Source organism: Lutra lutra, chromosome 13 (genome assembly GCF_902655055.1).
Source record: "Lutra lutra chromosome 13, mLutLut1.2, whole genome shotgun sequence".
Classification (NCBI taxonomy): domain Eukaryota; kingdom Metazoa; phylum Chordata; class Mammalia; order Carnivora; family Mustelidae; genus Lutra; species Lutra lutra.
Window position 1 is genome coordinate 25533784 of NC_062290.1, and position 20862 is coordinate 25554645.

Below are 20862 nucleotides of genomic sequence, written 5' to 3' on the forward strand. Positions count from 1 at the left end.
TCCTATTTCAGATATAGAAACAAAGACAGGCTCAATATGTCCCTCTCCGTGACAGGATAATAAACTCCCAGGTTCCAACTTCAAGGACTAATCCACCCAGATAAACTATAATCTGTTTCGTATGTAAAACGAGATTTATTTAAATCTAAATGTATTTTCCTAGCCTTAAAGAAAACATTTTCAGAATCTTTAATAACCCTTATATGTCATTCTGAAACAAATGATTTAATTGTCTAACCCGTAATCATATAGCATTTTAGCATATTTTAAGATTTGAACGTAAAATGCCTTTCTGAAGGTAAAAGAAACACATCTACTCTTACATCCTGTTAAATCCCCACTAAAATAGTAAAGGATTTTTTAATGTTTTACAGAGGTATAACTCACGTACCATACAATTTGCCCATCTAAAGTATACAGTTCAATGGTTTTCAGTATATTCAGAGATACATGCAATCACCACCAGAATTTTAGAACATTTTCATCTTCTCTAAAAGAAACTAATACCCTTTAGCTATTACCTCCCTATTCCCCCATCACTGTAACCCTTAAGAAACCACTAATGTGGGGCACCTGGGTAGCTCAGTTGTTAAGCATCTGCCTTCGCCTCAAGTCACAATCCCGGGGTCCTGGGATCAAACCTCACATTGGGCTCCCTGCTCAGCAGGAAACCCGATTCTCCCTCTCCCACTCCCCCTGCTTGTGTCCCCCTGTCCTCGCTGTGTCTCTGTCAAATAAATAAATAAAATCTTTAAAAGAAAAAAAAAAACCACTAATCTACTTTCTACCTCTACAAATTTCCTCCAGGCTTGACATTTCACATAAATGCAATTATATAATATGTGGTCTTTGTAACTAGCTTCTTTTACTTAGCATAATGTTTTCAAGGTTCACCCATGTTGTAGCATGTACTAGAACTTCCTTACTTTTTATGGCCAAATACTATTCCATGCATGGACATACATTTTGTTTAGCCATTCATCAACTGATGGATATCTGGTTTGTTTCCACCTTTGGGCTCTTAGAAATAATGCTGTTATAAACATTCATATACAAGTTTTGGTGTGGACATAGGTTTTCATTTCTCTTTAGTATATATCTAGATGTAGAATTACTGGGTCATATGTATCTCTTCATTTAACCATTTGAGGAATCACAAAAGTGTTATTCTAAGTGGCTGTACCACTTAGCGGTTATACATTCCCAACCACAACAAGTGGTTGTACATTCCCACCAGCCGTATATAATCCACATCCTCACCAATATTTATTATCTGACTTTTTAATTATAGCCATCCCAGTAGTTCTGATTTGCATTCATTCTTCTGATAGCTAATGACACTGAACCTCTTCATGTGCTTATTTTTTTTTATTTTTTTTTATTTTTAAAGATTTTTATTTGTTTATTGGACAGAGAGAGATCACAAGTAGGCAGAGAGGCAGGCAGAGAGAGAGAGGAGGAAGCAGGCTCCCCACCAAGGAAAGAGCCCGATGTGGGGCTCCATCCCAGGACCCTGGGATCATGACCCGAGCCGAAGGCAGAGGCTTTAACCCTCTGAGCCACCCAGGAGCCCCAGTTCATGTGCTTATTTATATATCTTCTTTGGAGAATTTTTTATTCAGATTCCTTGCCCCTTTTTTATATTGGTTTGTCTTTTTATTACTGAGTTACAAAATTTTTTTTAAATTTTATTTATTTACGTAATCTCTACACCAATGTGGGGCTTGAACTCACAACCCCAAGATCAAGAGTCATGTGCTCTTCTGACTGAGCCAGCTAGGCACCCCTCAAAAATTCTTTATATATTCCAGATACAAATCTATGCCCGAGATAGGATTAGCAAAAAGAGATGACAGAACAAACTGAGACCTTTTAGTCTCAACTGGAACAAAATTTTAAAGCTGGACATCAGGTGGACACCTGATCAATTAATTTAGCAGACCCAAGAGAACCGAATTCTAAACTAGCAATGCAGAACAATAATCACTAATTCAATCCTCGGAATCTGTAGAATTCTCAGAAGACTGAGGCTGAGGGAAGGGGGTCATGAGTTGAGAGATGCCTAAGGGCTAAAACAAAGAGGACTATTTGCAAGTCTCAGAAGCAGACATCTCCTCACTTCACATTAAGCAAATACTTGCCCCTCCTCAAACCCGACAAAGGTCAGAGGATTTTTCTTCTCTGGAAAGGGAACAGAGTCTGGACTCTCTGTTTTCATTGCATTTCATTGCATTTCATTGAAAAATGAAAACAAGAGTGTAATACTAAATGAAGAAAATTAAGTAAACACAGACCTACCAGATGCTGAGCCTTTTCCTCCTTCACCCCATATCTATCAAACAGAACACTGGCAGGAGGTCTTCACCATCAGGCAGGAAGACCATTAATATTACAGTGTCTCCAAGGAGAATCTAACTATCCTAAAAGAAAAATATTTAAAGATATGGACTTAAGAGTTTTTCCCAAGCACCCTAGAACAGTGATACCGAATCAGGGTGGGTGCTTCTATCCCCCCTGGGAAGCATCTGGCAAAGTCTGAAGATATTTCTGCTTGTCACAACCACTGTCATCTGGTGGGTAGAGACCAGACACTCTGCTATACCTCCTACAAGCCACAGGATAGTCCCAACAACAAAGAACTATCCAATTCAAAGTGGCAATATTGACAAGGTTGCAAAACTGCCCTAGAGCTGTACTTTTCAAAGTACCACCCCCAGATGAGGAACATTCACCATTAGTAGGTTAACTTGGTAGAAATGCAAATTCTCAGCCCCCAACCCAGACCAACCAAATCAGAAACGCCAGGGATGGGGCTCCACAATCTATGGTTTTTTAACAAGCCTCACAGGTAATTTTGCCGCACACTAAAATTAAAGGACTACCGCCTGCTCTAGGTATAACAACAAATGTTCCCCAAAAATGAAGATGATAAAAAAAACATATTAAATGTCATCAAAAGAATACAACCTCACACACACAAAATTCTCAACAAACAAGTTGCTAAGGAGGAAAAAGCAGAGAAGAACCTGTAGATGAAAATGAAATTTTTTTAAGTAGCTCCATGCCCAGCATGGAGCCCAAGGCAGGCCTTCAATTCATGCCTTGAGATTAAGACCTGAGCTGACATCAACAGTCTGATGCTTCACCAACTGAGTCACCCAGGCACCCTGAAAATTGAACTTTTTAAGTACACATGGAACCCTCACCAAGACAGACCATAAACTGGATAACAGAAAAACCTTGGAAATTTAAAATAATCTAAATATATTCCCTGACAATATTGGAATTATACTAAAAATCAGTTAACAGAAGATATCGAGAAAATCTGCAAGTTAACAAAATACTTCTAAATAATTCATGGATAAGAAGGAAGTCTTGAATAGAAAGAAAGCACTTAGAAAGAAAGCACTTCCAACTAAATGAAAATGAAGCTACGGTATGTCAAAATTTGTGAGATTCAGCTAAACCAATGCCTAGGGAAATTTATAATATTAAAGGCTTATATTTAAGAAGAAAGATCACAATCTGTAATCTAAGTTTTAACCTTTAAAAAAGTCAAAGAGCAAATGAAACTCAAGTAAGGAATTAATATTAAAAAAGCAGAAATCAGGGGCGCCTGGGTGGCTCAGTGGGTTAAAGCCTCTGCCTTCGGCTCGGGTCATGATCCCAGGGTCCTGGGATTGAGCCCGGCATCAGGCTCTATGCTCAGCGGGGAGCCTGCTTCCTCCTCTCTCTCTGCCTGCCTCTCTGCCTATTATGATCTCTGTCTGTCAAATAAATAAATAAAAATCTTAAAAAAAAAAAAAAAGCAGAAATCAGGGGTGCTTGAGTGACTCAGTGGGTTAAGCCTCTGCTTTTGGCTCAGGTCATGATCTCAGGGTCCTGGGATGGAGCCCCACATCAGGCTCTCTGCTCAGCGGGGAGCCTGCTTACCCCTCTCTTTCTGCCTGCCTCTCTGCCTACTTGTGATCTGTCAAATAAATAAAATCTTAAAAAAAAAAAGAAAAAGCAGAAATCAACAAAATAAAAACAGAATAAGAGAAAAATCTTTTAAATATAAGTAAAATTCATAAAAAAAAAATCTAGCTAGACTGACCAAGAAAAAACAGCAAGACACAAATTAACAATATTAGAACAACAGAGGGGAAAGACTACAGATTTCACGAACAGTAAAAGGATAAGGGACACTCCACACAGATATGTATGTGACAACTTTGATGAAACAAGTCAATTTCTTCAGAGTCAAGCTACCAGAACTCATTCAATCTCTTTTGAAATACAAGAGGGAAAAGTTCTCAACTCATTTCATGAGGCCAATACCCTGATAACCAAAGCAAGAAAACAAAATAGAAGACAACTACAGACCAATATCCCTCAGGAACACAAACGTAGAAATTCTCCACAATCATCCAGCCCTATATGGAGAAACAAGAGGCTAAGCCAACATTTGAAAATTAATTTATATCAACAGACAAAAGAAGAAAAACCACACAATCTTATGAGTCAACAGTAAAAAAAGCATGTGACAACATTCATTCATGATGAAAGTCTCAGCAAATTAGGAATAAAAGGACACTACTTAGACCTGATAAAGTGCATCAAGGAAATATGTGCAGTTAACATCATACTTAATGGTGAATGCTTTCCCACTAAGATCGGGAACAAAGTAATGATATCCAACCCCAACACGCCAGCACCACCACTCTACTCAACACAGTATTCAAAGTCCCTGTCAATGCAACAAGGCAGGAAAAGAAAACAAAGAAACAAGAAACTTATCAGTTATTTGCAATGCCTTTATCTGCATTCCACTTCAAAAATTAATCTTTTTAAGCAAATGAGAAACAAGCCAGATGGAGTGAAAATATTTGCAAAAGACACATCTAATAAGGACTATTATCCAAAATATAGGAAGAAGTGGGGCACCTGGGTGGCTCAGTTGGTTAAGCAACTGCCTTCAGCTCAGGTCATGATCTCTGGGTCTTGGGATCCAGCCCCTATCTCAGGCTTCCTGCTCAGAGGGAAGTCTGCTTCTCCCTCACCCTCTACCCTTCCCCTCCTACCCATGCTCATGTGCTCTCTCTCACTCGCTCTCAAATAAATAAAATCTTTAAAATATATATACAAAGAACACCCAACAATAACAACAGATTAAACAACCTGATTTAAAAAATGGTCAAAAGACTTTAACAGACACCTCACCAAAAATGATATACAATATGCAAACAAGCACATGAAAAGATGCTCCACATCATATGTCATTAGGGAACTGGGAAAAAACAAAAACAAAAACAAAAAACTAAGGATCACACTACACTCTTATTACAGAATGTCCAAATCCAAAATACAACACTAGATGCCAGCACGGATGTGGAACAGGAACTCTTATTCACTGCTGACGAGGCACCATTTGGTATACTTTGGAGGACAGTCTGGCAGTTTTTGATAAAGCTCTTACCACTTGATCCAGCAATCACACTCCCTGCTATTTACCAAAAGAACTTAAAAACTTACGCCATACAAAAGGAGAAAATCAGAAGCTAAGCAGTATTAACAAATAATAAAAAGCTGCAAACTCATGTCCACACAAAAACCTGCACACAGTTATTTATAGCAGTTTTATTCATTATTGTCAAGACTCAGAAGCAAACCAAGATATTCTTCAGTAGGTGAGTGAATAAACTGTAGTACATCCAGACAATGGAATATTACTCAGTACTACATATACAAACATAAAACCATGAAAACACATCAAGTAATCGTAAATACATATTACTAAGTCAGAGGAGCCAATCTGCAGAGTCCACATATTGTATAATTACAACTATGTGACATATATGACATTCTGGAAAAAGCAAAACTATGAGATCAGTGGTTGCTAGGGGTTTGGAAAGGATGATGAATAGGCAATGTGTCATTAAACCTTTGTCAAAACCCAAAGCATGTAGAAACATCAAGAGTGTATCTTAAAGCATGGGGGGGCACCTTGGTGGCTTGGTCGGCTGGGTAACTTCGTCTCAGGTCATGATCCCAGGGTCAGCAGAGAGTCTGCTTGTCCCTCTACCTCTGCCCCTCCCCCCACTCATGCTTTCTGTCAAATAAATTTTTTAAAATCTTTAAAATTTAAAGTGAAGAAGGAGTGAATCTTAAACTATGGACTTTAGGTGATGATGTCCATCAATTATAACAAATGCACTATTATGGGGTGGGATGCTGATGGTATGAGAGGGGGGAGGATATGCAGCAGGGGATATGGAAACTCTACCCGCGGCTCAATTTGCTGCTCTCAAAAAATACAAGTCTTTTTTTGAAAACAAAAACATAAAATAAATTCATACTATTACTATGCTAAAAAAAAAATCACTGAGATAACAGAAATTTTGAACCGATGAAATTAAGGAACTATTCACTGTAAAGGTAGGATAATGTTTTTTTTTTTAAAAAGGTCCTTATTTGGGGGGTGCCTGGGTGGCTCAGTGGGTTAAAGCCTCTGCCTTCAGCTCAGGTCATGATCCCAGAATCCTGGGATCAAATCCCACATCAGGCTCTCTGCTTAGCAGGGAGCCTGCTTCCTCCTCTCTCTCTGCCTGCCTCTCTGCCTACTTGTGATCTCTGTCAAATAAATAAATAAAATCTTTAAAAAAATAAATAAATAAAAGGTCCTTATTTTTTTAGAGATACATGCTGAAGTACTAAGGGATGAATGGATATAATGCATGAGAGATGCATCAAAATGATGAGGAAGGGCTGGGCACCTAGGCAGTTCTGCTGGTTAGGCCTCTGCCTTCAGTTCAGGTCATGATCCCAGTGTCCTGGGATCAAGCCCCATATGGAGCCTGCTTTCCTTTTCCCTCTGCCCCTCCCCCTCTGCTCCATGATCTCCACCCCCCTCTCTCAATAAATACATAAAATCTTTAAAACAAAAATGATGAGGAAGAGGGAGGTACCTCAAGGGAAAATATACCTGAAACAAGTCTGGCTTTAAGATTAGCTGTCAAGGGGCGCCTGGGTGGCTCAGTGGGTTAAGCCGCTGCTTTTGGCTCAGGTCATTATCTCAGGGTCCTGGGATCGAGCCCCGCATCAGGCTCTCTGCTCAGCGGGGAGCCTGCTTCCTCCTCTCTCTCTACCTGCCTCTCTGCCTGCTTGTGATCTCTCTCTGTCAAATAAATAAATAAAATCTTAAAAAAAAAAAAAAAAGATTAGCTGTCAAAACTGAGTAAAGGATTCCTGAGAGTTTAACTTACTATATCTACTCCCTGTATACTTTAAATCGCCCATAATAAAAAAAATAAGAAAAAATTTAAAAGAGGGAAGAAAAACTGGCCTAATAATAAAAAAAGAAAGGTTGAAAACTAAAAAAAGGGTATGACCAAACAAAGTGAGGCTATTCTAATCAACAAACAGACTAACATAAAAGCAACATTTCAATGTTCTGAAGTATTAAATTCACAAGATAAAACTTTAAAAGTATACATACATAATAAAACAGCTTCAAAATACATAAAATAAAAACTAAACATAACCACAAAGAAGAGACAAATCTGAAAGTACAGTAAGATTTTAGCACATTTACCTCAGTACCTGATAGAATAAAACAGGCCAACACACACACACACACACACACACAGACAGACTTGAACATAATTAACAAATGTCCTAACTGGAATGTGTAGAAAACTGCACCCAACAACTGTAGAATAAACATTCTTTTAAAGTACATTTATAAAATCAGACCATAAGCTGTGCCATAAGGCAGGGCAAGATATTTCAAATGAAAATCTTACCAAACATGTACTATGACCACATGCAAATTAAACACTACCATGCAATTAAACAGTACCAAAAAGAGAAATCAATAAAATTATATACAACTGCAAAATTCTGTGTCCTAAAGCAGGACACAAAAAGTAACCATTAAGAAAGGGGAGGGGCACAATAGGGGTGCCTGGGTGGCACAGATGGTTAAACATCTACCTTCATCAGGTCATGATCTCAGGGTCCTGGGAACACACTCCACAAAGGGCTCCCTGCTCACTGGAGAGTCTGTTTGTCCCTTTCTGTCTGCCCCTTTCTCCCCCTTGTGCTCCCAGGCACGTTAGCAGGTGCTCTCTCAAATAAATAAAATCTTTAACAAAAAAGGCACAATAATTTGAACTATCATTAACAGAGATAAGCAAGAGAGAGAAAACTTCTTAAATACCAACAATCAAGAGAGCCTGAATCCAGATTTTACATAGGATGTGTACAAATATCAAGACAACCCAATTAAAAAATGGTCAAAAGACTAAAACAAGAACTTCACAAAATTGAAGTTAAATGGCCAGCACAAATGAAAAGCTGCTTTTCAAAAAAACAAAACAAAACAAAACACACACACACAACAAAAAAGCCGCTTTTCCTATTTAATTATCAATCAGATAACTTCAAATTAAAACCAGTGATACACTTACAGAATGGTTCAACTTGAAAGACTAGTAGAGTGTTGTAAATGATGTAGAGCAACCAGAATCCACAAACATTACAGACATAAGTACAGGCTGGTATATTCTGGAAAAATATTTTGAGGCAGAAGCTGAACCAATGCTTACTCTATTGACCCAACAATTCCATTTACGGGATTATATCTAACAAACAACAGGTCACAGGTACACCAAAAGATATGTTCAAGGAAGTTCAAACCAGTATTCTTTATTAGCCAAAAACTTTAAACAACTCAACTGTTCTTTAACTGCAGAAGAAACTGTGGTATATTTACTTAATATGATATTACACATGATGACAACAAATGAACTACAGCCACACGTCACCATGGATCCCTCAATGCAGAGCAAAAGCCAATCACAAATGAAGATAAACTGTGACTTCACTTATATAAAGTTTAAGAAAAAAGGGAGGGGCAAAATCCACAGTGTCAAAGTGAGAATAGTGGTTACCTTTGGGAGGAGGTGGTGATTACAAGGGTGGAACTCTTGGTTCTCAGGGGTTTTAGAGCAATTCAAGTATGATTTCATAGTGCTTCACAGAGCAAGTTGGAAAGCATTATGTCAGAGACAGTGGTAGAGTTCAGCTATAGCCCTAGTACTATAGAGAGGAAAATTTTATCATCTGACCACCAATTATAATTCAGTTCTTATAAAAATAAATTTTAGGGCGCCTGGGTGGCTCAGTGGGTTAAGCCGCTGCCTTCGGCTCAGGTCATGATCCCAGGTCCTGGGTTCGAGCCCCACATCGGGCTTTCTGCTCAGCAGGGAGCCTGCTTCCTCCTCTCTCTCTGCCTGCCTCTCTGCTTACTTGTGATTTCTCTCTGTCAAATAAATAAATAAAATCTTTAAAAAAAATAAATAAATAAATTTTAAATTTCAAGCCAATCTCAAAATATTTAGTACTAGAACCACTCCCAAACAGAAGCCTAATGTAATACCGTAGAAGACTAATGTGATTATTCTGAGTAAATTATCCAAAGCTTGGAACAAACTAGTAAAAACAAAGGCTTAATTACTCAATTCAGCTGCCCGATACTCCATACACCATACTTTTAATCATACCATATCAAACAAATATGATATGCTTTTCCAAATATGCTGTACTTCAGAAAACTATAATCCAAACATGATCAACATAAACAATGTTATGGTTTTTTAAATTAAAATTTTAAAATAATTGAAATTAAATTAACATATAATATATTGTTTCAGGGATAGAGGTCTGTGATTCATCAGTCTTACACAATACACAGAGCTCACCAAACACATACCCTCCTCAATGTCCATCACCCAGCCACCCCATCCCTCCCACACCCCTCCAAGTCCAGCAACCTTCAGTTTGTTTGCTGAGATTAAAAGTCTCTTATGTTTTGTCTCTCTCTGGTTTCGTCTTGTTTCATTTTTTTCCTCTCTTCCCTCATGATCCTTTATCTTGTTTCTCAAATTCCACATCAGTGAGATCATATGGTAATTGTCTTTCTCTAACTGACTTATTTCACTTAGCATTAATACCCTCCAGTTCCAACCATGTCATTGCAAATGGTTACGATTTCATGTTTTTGATGGCTGCATAATATTCCATTCTATATATATACACACCACATCTTTGTTATCCATTCATCTGTCAATGGACATCTGGGCTCTTTTCATAGTTTGGCTATTGTGGACATTGCTGCTATAAACACTGGGGTGCAGGTGCCCCTTCAGATTACATTTGTATCTTTGGGGTAAATACCCAGGAGTGCAATTGCTGGGTCGTAGAGTAGCTCTATTTTCAAATTTTTAAGGAACCTCCATACTGTTTTCCAGAGTGGCTGCACCAGCTTGCATTCCCACCAACAGTGTAGGAGGGTTCCCCATTCTCTGCATCCTCACCGACATCTGTCTCCTGATTTGTTAATTTTAGCCATTCTGACTGGTGTGAGGTGGTAGCTCATTGTGGTTTTGATTTGTATTTCCCTGATGCCGAGTGATGCTGAGCACTTTTTCATATGTCGGTTGGCCATCTGGATGTCTTCTCTGCAGAAATGTCTGTTCAGATTGGATTATTTGGGTATTGAGTTTGAGAAGGTCTTTATAGATTCTGGATACTAGCCATTTTTTTTTAAGATTTATTTATTTGAGAATGAAACTCGACCATTCTCTTACACCGTACACAAAGATAAACTCAAAATGGATAAAAGACCTCAACGTGAGACAGGAATCCATCAGAATCCTAGAGGAGAACATAGGCAGTAATCTCTTCGATATCAGTCACAGCAACTTCTTTCAAGATATGTCTCCAAAGGCAAAGGAAACAAAAGCCAAAATAAACTTCTGGGACTTCATCAAAATCAAAAGCTTCTGCACAGCAAAGGAAACAGTCAAGAAAACAAAGAGGCAACCCACGGAATGGGAGAAGATATTTGCAAATGACAGTACAGACAAAAGATTGATATCCAGGATCTATAAAGAACTCCTCAAACCCAACACACACAAAACAGATAATCATATCAAAAAATGGGCAGAAGATATGAACACTTCTCCAATGAAGACATACAAATGGCTATCAGACACATGAAAAAATGTTCATCATCACTAGCCATCAGGGAGATTCAAATTAAAACCACACTGAGATACCACCTTACACCAGTTAGAATGGCCAAAATTAGCAAGACAGGAAACAACATGTGCTGGAGGGGATGTGGAGAAAGGGGAACCCTCTTACACTGTTGGTGGGAATGCAAGTTGGTGCAGCCTCTTTGGAGAACAGTGTGGAGATTCCTCAAGAAATTAAAAATAGAACTATGACCCTGCAATTGCACTACTGGGTATTTACCCCAAAAGATACAGATGCAGTGAAAAGAAGGGCCATCTGTACCCCAATGTTTAGAGCAGCAATGGCCACGGTTGCCAAACTGTGGAAAGAACCAAGATGCCCTTCAATGGACGAATGGATAAGGAAGATGTGGTCCATATACACTACGGAGTATTATGCCTCCATCAGAAAGGATGAATACCCAACTTTTGTAGCAACATGGATGGGACTGGAAGAGATTATGCTGAGTGAAATAAGTCAAGCAGAGAGAGTCAATTGTCATACGGTTTCACTTATTTGTGGAGCATAACAAATAGCATGGAGGACATGGGAAGTTAGGAGAAGGCAGTTGGGGGAAATTGGAAGGGGAGGTGAACAATGAGAGACTATGGACTCTGAAAAACAATCTGAAGAGTTTGAAGAGGTTGGGGGGGGTGGGAGGTTGGGGGAACCAGGTGGTGGGTATTAGAGAGGGCATGGACTGCATGGAGCACTGGGTGTGGTACAAAAACAATGAATACTGTTATGCTGAAAATAAATTTAAAAAATGATTTTAAAAAAAGATTTATTTATTTGATAGACAGAGATCACAAGTAGGCAGAGAGGCAGGCAGGTGGGGGGGGCAGGCTCCCCACTGAGCAGAGAGCCCGACGTGGGGCTCGATCCCAGGACCCTGGGATCATGACCCGAGCCGAAGGCAGAGGCTTAACCCACTGAGCCACCCAGGTGCCCCTGGATACTAGCTTATCTGACATGTCATTTGCAAATATCTTCTCCCATCCTGTCAGTTGTCTTTTGGTTTTGTTGACTGTTTCCTTTGCTGTGCAAAAGGTTTTTATCTTGATTTAAAAAAAAAAAAAAAAGTTCATTTTTGCTCTTGCTTCCCTTGCCTTTGGTGATGTATCTAGGAAGAGGTTACTGCCTGTGTTCTCCTCAAGGATTTTAATGGCCTCCTGACTCCTATTTAGGTCTTTCATCCATTTTGAGTCTATTTTTGTGTGTGGTATAAGGAAATGCTCCAGTTTCATTCTTCTGCACGTGGCTGTCCAATTTTCCCAACACTATTTGTTGAAGAGACTGTCTTTTTTTTTTTTTTAAGATTGTTTATTTATTTGACAGACAGAGATCACAAGAAGGCAGAGAGGCAGGCAGAGAGAGAAGAAGGGAAGCAGGCTCCCTCCCAAGCAGAGAGAGAGCCTAATGCAGGGCTCAATCCCAGGACCCTGGGATCATGACCTGAGCTGAAGGCAGAGGCTTTAACCCACTGAGCCACCCAGGTACCCCGAGACTGTCTTTTTTCCATTGGATATTCTTGCCTGCTTTATCAAAGATTAGTTGACAATAGAGTTGAGGGTCCTTTTCTGGGTTTTCTATTCTTTTCCATTGATCCGTGTGTCTGTTTTTGTATCAGTAAGTACCAAACTGTCTTAATGGTGACACCTTTGTAATAGAACTTAAAGTGCGGAATTGTGATGCCATCACCTTCGTTTTCTTTTTCAACATTCCTCTGGCTACTTGGAGTCTTTTCTGGTTCCATAAAAATTTTAGGATTATTTGTTCATTTCTGTGAAAAAAGTTGACAGTATTTCGATAGAGATGGTATTAAATGTGTAGATTGCTCTAGATAGCATACACATTTTCACAATATTTGTTCTTCCAATCCATGAGCATAGAATGTTTTCCCATTTCTTCGTGTCTTCCACAGTTTCTTTCATGAGTACTTTATAGTTTTCTGTTGCTTCTTTGGTTAGATTTATTCCTAGGTATCTTACGGTTTTGGGTACAGTTGTAAGTGGGACTGACTCCTTAATATCTCTATCCCTACACTGTGAAGAGTTTTAATCAAGAAAGGATGCTGTACTTTGTCAAATGTTTTTTCTGCATCTATTGAGAGGATCACATGGTTCCTGTCCTTTCTTTTATTAATATATTGTATCACACTGATTGATTTGCAGATGTTGAACCAACCTTGCAGCCCAGGAATAAATCCCACTTTGTCATGGTGAATAACCCTTTTAATATACTGTTGGACCCTACTGGCTAGTATTTTGGTGAGAAATTTTACATCCATGTTCATCAGGGATATTGATCTGTAATTCTCCTTTTGGTAGGATCTTTATCTGGTTTGGGACCAAGGTAATGCTGGCCTCACTGCTGAAACTCGTAACTGATGAAACTCACAAAATGAGTTTCAAAATTTTCCTTCCATTTGTTTTTTTTTGGAACAGCTTTAGAAGAATAGGTATTAATTCTTTAAATGTTTGGCAGAATTCCCCTAGGGAGCCATCTGGCCCTGGGCTTTTTTGTTAGGAGATTTTTGATTACTGTTTCAATTTCCTTACTGGTAATGGGTCTGTTCATGTTTTCTGTTTTTTTCCTGGTTCAGGTTTTGGTAGTTTACATGTCTCTAGGAATGCATCCATTTCTTCCAGATTGTCTAATTTGCTGGCATACGGTACTGCTCATAATACGTTTGTATTTCTTCGGTGTTGGTTGTGATCTCTTCTCTTTCATTCATGATCTTATTAATTTGGGTCCTTTCTCTTTTCTTTTTTGTTAGTCTGGCCAGGGGTTTATCAATATGATTAATTCTTTCAAAGAACCAGCTGCTAGTTTCGTTGATTTGTTCTATTGTTCTTTTGGTTTCTATTTCATTGATTTCTGCTCTGATCTTAGTTATTTCTCTTCTCCTGCAGGGTTCAGGCTTTATTTGCTGTTCTTTCTCCAGCTCCTTTAGATGAAGGGTTAGGCTGTGTACTTGAGACCTTTCTACCTTTCTTGCTTCTTGAGAAAGGCTTTTATTGCAAATACCTCCCTCTTAGGACCACCTTGCTGCATCCCAAAAAAAAATATTTTTTTTTAAAGATTTTATTTATTTACTTGACAAAGATCACAAGTAGGCAGAGAGGCAGGCAGAGGGAGTGGGGAAAGCAGGCTTTCCGCTGAGCAGAGAGCCCAATGTGAGGCTCGATCCCAGGACCCTGAGATCATGACCTGAGCCGAAGGCAGAGGCTTAACCCACTGAGCCACCCAGGCGCCCCTGCATCCCAAAAATTTTGAACAGTTTTATTTTCATTTTCATTTGTTTCCATGAATTTTTTCAATTATTTAATTTCCTGGTTGACCCATTCATCCTTTAGTGCGATGCTCTTTAGCCTCCATATATTTGAGTTCTTTCCAACTTTCCTCTTCTGGTTGAGTTCGAGTTTCAAAGTGTCGTGTTCCAAAAATACGCAGGGAATGAACCTAATCTTTTGGTACTGGTTAAGACCTAATTTGTGACCCAGGATGTGATCTATTCTGGAGAATGTTCCATGTGCTCTAGAGAAGAATGTGCATTCTGTTGTTTTGGGATGGAATGTTCTGAAAATATCTGTGATGTCCATCTGGACCCGTGTGTCATTTAAAGCTACTTCCCTGCTGATCTTTTGCTTAGGTGATCTGTCCATTTCAGTGAGGAGGTATTTAAGTCCCCTACTAGCACTGTATTATTGTTGATGTGTTTCTTTGATTTTTGTTATTAACTGGATTATATAAGTGGCTGCTCCCATGTTAGGGACATAAATATTTACTATTGTTAGATCTTCTTGTTGGATAGACCCTTAATGATATGGTGTCCTTCCTCATCTCTTATTACAGCCTTTTGGTTTAAAACCTAATTTGTCTGATATAAGAAAGCTGCCACGCCAGCTTTCTTTTGATGTCCATTAGCATGATAAACGGTTTTCTACCCCCTCACTTTAAATCTGGAGGTGTCTTTGGGTCTAAAATGAGTCTCCTGCAGACAGCATATTGATGGGCCTTGTTTTTTCATCCAATCTGATACCCTGTGTCTTTTGACTGGGGCATTCGGTCCATTTACATTCAGGGTAACTATTGGAAGATACAAATTTAGTGCCATTGTATTGCCTGTAAGGTGACAATTACTCTGTTCCTTTCTGGTCTATGTTACTTTGGGGCTCTTTTTGCTTAGAGGACCCCTTTCAATATTTCTTGTAGGGCTGATTTGTTTATTGCAAATTTTTTTTAGTTTCTGTTTGTCCTGGAAGCTTTTTATCACTCCTTCTATTTTTTTTTTTTAAGATTTTATTTATTTATTTGACAGAGACACAACGAGAGAGGGAACAGAAGCAGAGGGAGTGGGAGAGGAAGAAGCAGGCTTCCTGCTGAGCAGGGAGCCTGATGCAGGGCTTGATCCCAGGACCCCAGCATCATGACCTAAGCCGAAGGCAGACACTTAACGACTGAGCTACCCAGGTGCCCCTCCTTCTATTTTCAATGACAGCCTAGCTGGATAAAATATTCTTGGCTGCATATTTTTCTTGTTTAGTACCCAACAATGTTATGTTTTTATAGAAGGACCAAAACTCTACATACTTCAGATTTCCTTAAACTTCTATTCTGCACTATTCAGGTAGATGGAAGGAGTTTCAGCTTCTAGTGGCTTCAAAATATCAAAATTTTCTAACATCTGAACTTTACTTCCATGTCTGTTTTATTTACTACCCTTTTACTGAACACAAAAGAGAAAATCAGAGGCTAAGTAGTATTGACAAGACAAAAAAAAAAAAAAAAAAGAAAGAAAGAAAGAAAGAAATTAGCAACCTTGAAAACTATCAAAGAGGTTTTACAAAGCAGTTTTACACAGGGGTTTTACAGCCCACAGATACTATTTCTCTGAAGAAACATAAAACCTATGCAACAAATTATATAAAGTGTTTCCATATACCTCGGGAAGAATCTTAACCACAAGGGAAAGATTTTTATAATTTACTTGTATCTAGACCATCTAGATACTCTTATTTTTGTCCTGAGGCCCATGTTGCCACCACTAACTCAAAATGAAAAATATTTGCTAGAATGGGCCTCTAAGGATCCATGTTTCCTATAAATGTATGCTTCCTACTCTGCTCTTGCACTGACAACCTACAGTAATAATCAACGAGCCAAACAGTTGAAAACTTAGAAGTAGTAGACATTTTCACAATAACCAGAAGAGTCAAAATTCTGAAGTACTTCAAATAATTTGAAATTAAACCAGCATGTACAAAACACCTGTCACTAGCCACTTCTCTCAACATCATCCAAAGTTAGGTGTTTCACATTAATGGATTCTCCAGCTAATTTAGGTTTACCCTGTATGATCACCAAAATTATTTTCCATTCTACTGAATATAATGTAACTTTTTGAAAAGGCTGAGTTACTGCTGCACTCGTTTCAACTGCTGTCCTAAAATACAATGATACTGTTCCAGACTCTCAAGGTGTCCTGGATCGGCTTTTTTGCCAGACTGAGTTCTTTCTTTGACAGCATATCTCCCCTTTCCCCTAAATTTGCTGTTTTTAATCAGGAGGAAGAGGCAAATAAGTAATCAAGAATTAGAAAACCATATAAAATAGAATGCTGAGATAATCTGAAATGCTCTCCCGACATGAAAACGTGTGATGTAATATATCAAATTTTATTATACCAATCTCTGCTGTTCAGGGTCCACTTCACTTACTTCCTGTTCTTGACTGACTGGGGGAAGAAAGAGATACACATGCGGGTGGAGTGAGGAGGGAACAAAGTCGTAAGAAAAAAAAAAAAATGTTCTTGAAACATTTAGACCAGAGTTCAAATCTTGCTTTTGCCACTTTCAAACCTTGAGTCTGTTACCTAAGGATCTCTGACCCTAGGTTCCCTCATCAGTAAAATGGAGGTAATATTTAATCTGCAGGGCTGATGCAAGAATTTAAAGAGGTATGTAAAGTAGCAGAATACTCACACTCATGCAAACACTCAAATATTCTACCCTAATTATGTGAAGATAAACTCTGAATTATAACCACTTTTATAAAATAAAGTTAACCTAAAAAATAATAAAATAAATACAATTAAGTTAATCTGACTTTTAACTTAGCTGAAAGAAATACTGTCATCCTTTACAACTATCCCACAATCCAAACTTGCCTTTAGCTGTCTCTGCTCCTATTACGTATCTTCAGAAAAAAATAAATTTTGCAATCTTTTAAGATTTTATTTATTTGACAGAGTGAGAGGCATCACAAGTAGGCAGAGAGGCAGGCAGAGGGGGACAGGGAAGCAGGCTCCCTGGTGAGCAGAGAGTCCAATGCGGGGCTTGATCCCAGGACTGAGCCGAAGGCAGAGGCTTAACCCACTGAGCCACCCAGGCACCCTTGCAACCTTTTAAAACAAAAGCTCTGAATGTTAAAAGATGCATACGAATTGTATTCCTTGCAGGACCACATATTAATAGCATTTAGCAAGAATTTTCTAAGTAGTTGTCTGAATAATATACTACGTTCAAACATTTCCTATTTTAGTATTTTAAGTCACAAGTCTTTTAATCAGTTCCTCACTCAATATTGCTAATCTCTTCAAACAAATCCATACTCAATAAAGCATCTATGTTATAGTTCATCCAGTTATCACTCTCCAAATAGCTGATGTCCAAGTGACCTTAATTAGTATTCTCATTAAAAAAAACACTGCATAGGGACGCCTGGGTGACTCAGTTGGTTGGGCAGCTGCCTTCGGCTCAGGTCATGATCCCGGCGTCCTGGGATCGAGTCCCGCATCGGGCTCCTTGCTCGTCGGGGAGCCTGCTTCTCCCTCTGCCTCTGCCTGCCATTCTGTCTGCCTGTGCTCGCTCGCTCTCCCTCTCTCTCTGACAAAAAAAAAAAAATCTTTAAAAAAAAAAAACACTGCATAAATCTAACACAAAGATGTTTAAGTATGAGACTTAACTAGAGACAGGAGCAGCTATATGGGAAAAGGGCACCTTCTTATAAATATAAAACTGAATACTTAGCCATAAACGTTATAGTGCATTAGCCATAAAATGTACGATTTTAAAAAGAGTTTCTATGATCTAAACCTGACAAAGAACAGCAAACTAAATGTTTAACTATTCACATGCTAGGATACTATTCAAGCTTCCTTCTGCTGCAAAAAAATAAGACTCAATTCACTGGCAAATAAAAGGATGTGGGAGGGAAGAAACCAGTACAAGTACAGCAAATAAACACTGAGCCAGGCACTTTATACATATTATCTCATGAAATCCTCCATACAATCTAGTGAATCAAGTATTATATCACAAGTTAAAAATGCTGCCAGTGAGGCTCAAAGAATTGTAAAGCACCTTGCTCAAAGATCTCTCCAATTCCAATGTTCATGTTCTCTCCAAAATGTAGATCACATTTCAATATATTTAAATTAATATGCCAACACACACTTGACCTTTCTCAAAATCCTACCAAGACTTTTACAAATAATAAATAAATAATAGTGGAATAAGTTAGTCCCAAATATGCCAATATGAAAGACCACAAACAGGTGAAAAGACAGTAAGCAAAGTGCAGAGTAATGATCCATCTGCTTAACATGAATAAACAGAAAGTTACATATGGGTATATAAATACTTTTCTGAACAGAACCACCAGAAGAGTCTTAAAGGCTATAAAAAATTTTTTACCAACAATCATTATACCCAAGTCTAACCCTAGAAATCTGTAACAGCAGCTGCTTAACCAGTAATAAATAAACCAAGCAGTCGGTTACATCAGTAAGAAATCAAACTAGCTCAGGATGGCATAAGTTTACCTGTAAAGACCAGAGTTCATATCTTCTGAGGTAATGAAAATATTTTGCATTAAGTACAGGCACACATATATAATTTTTATCATACCTGTAATGAGTGGAATGTTTTGTATACTAACTCAAAACTTTTTGCATCAAACAGCAGATTTACAGAAGATAACAACTTTAGTCTCTAAAGAAATTCCAATCCTAATTTAATGAGATTTTCTTTTTTTAAATAGTGGAAGCTGCACAGAAAAACAACAGAAATAATGCCATTAGACAATTAAACTAAAAACAAACATCACATTTTTCTAAGTAAATCAGTTAAAAGTATCCCCCAAATAAGGAAAGAATATTGCAAATAAATCTTTAAAACACTATCTGCTCACTTAATAATACTTGTGTTACACAATAGGTGCCAGGCACCATGGGACAGAGAGGTAAGTAAAACAGCCCCTACCCTTGCAAATTCAGTAAGGGATGGGAAAGATAAGGTACATATAATTACAAAATGGTATCACAAATTAGAATTGTTGAACTCACTTAGACTGGTGAGTCCAATCAAACTCTGTTAACATCTTTTTAATTAACTAACATTTAAATAAACTTGAATCACTAAACTGTATACCTGAAATTAATATTACACTATAGCTTAACTGGAATTTAAATAAAAACAAACAAATGAGCTTTAAGACAGAAAAACTCAGCCAGAGAAAAGTCAAGGCAGCCTGGAGTAGTGGTTAGGTGTGGGGTCCAAAGCTAGTCACTGGATCTGAACCTAGGCTCTACTATTTAATGGATATCTGAGTTTGATCATGTTATTAATCTGAATCTGTTTCTTATTTTTATTTATTTTCTTATTTTTAAAGATTTATTTCTTTGAGAGAGAGACAGACAGACAGAGCAGGGTGGAGGGACAGAAGGGGAAGGAGAGAGTATTCTAAGCAGATTCCACACTAAGCACAGACCCCAATGCAGGGCTTGATCTCATGACCCTGAGATCAGGACCTGAGCTGAAACCAAGAGTCAGTCGCTTAACTGACTTGAGCCACCCAGGTGCCCTTGTTTCTTCATTTTAAAAAAGGGTTAATCATACTTTCATCATAAAGCTGTGAAACTTAAAAAATAATAATAATGTATTACACCTTGGTAAGTCTAGAATAAATAATAGCTATTCTATTACTGTCATTAGCAGCACTGACAAAGGCCCAGAGAGGAGAAGAACTAGTGAGTGATATCTGGGGGAAACAAGACATACAAATGGCTGAAATGCAGTGAATGATAGAGGAGAGGTAAGTAAGGAGCAAGACATGAAGACTCTACTAGCTGCTCTATGTAATTCAGAAGTCTGCAGTCACACGTGGTTAGTCCAAGTTGAGATGTGTTATAATCATGAAATATACTTCAGATCTTGAAGACTTAGAATTAAAAAAAAAAAAAAAGGAAATGTATCTCACCTTTTTATGTCTACTTACATGTTGAAACGACATTTAGGACATACTGGGTTACATAAAACATATTATTAAAATTACAATACCCAAAAGGTAAACAATGCAGTGTCCATCACCTGATGAATGGATAAACAAAACGGCAAATACATACAACAGAATAGTATTCACCCTTAAAAAAGAAGAAAATTCTGACATCTGCTACATCATGGATGAAACCTGAGGACATTAACTGAAATCAGTCATAAAGGAAACAAATACTTATTCCACTTTTATGCGTTACCTGGGTAGTCAAATTCAGAGAAGGAAAGTAGAATGCTTGTAGGGGCTGGTGGGAGGAGAATGGGGTTATTGTTTAATAGTTACAGTATCTCAGTTTTGCAAGATGAAAAGAATTCTAGAGAGGGCTGGTGGTAATGGTTGCACAACAATGCAAAATGTATCCAATGCCACTGAATTGTACATTTAAGAATGGTTAAGATGGGGGCACCTGGGTGGCTCAGTGGGTTAAAGCCTCTGCCTTCGGCTCAGGTCATGATCCCAGGG

At 38.2% G+C, this 20862-nt stretch overlaps 1 protein-coding gene across 3 annotated transcripts in view; it reads right to left on the reverse strand.

The window, feature by feature from the left end:
* Positions 1–20862, reverse strand: part of UBQLN1 (ubiquilin 1) — a 53589-nt gene that overhangs the window by 25643 nt on the left and 7084 nt on the right. The window contains exons 1-2 of one of the 3 annotated variants that reach the window (XM_047699590.1): positions 15523–15526; positions 13884–13889 (exon numbers count right to left, since the gene is read on the reverse strand). The exons of the other annotated variants lie outside the window; for them this stretch is intronic. The gene's annotated coding sequence lies outside the window, so the exon portion shown is untranslated. Of the gene's footprint in view, positions 1–13883; positions 13890–15522; positions 15527–20862 lie in introns of those variants that run through there. 3 annotated transcript variants of the gene reach the window in all.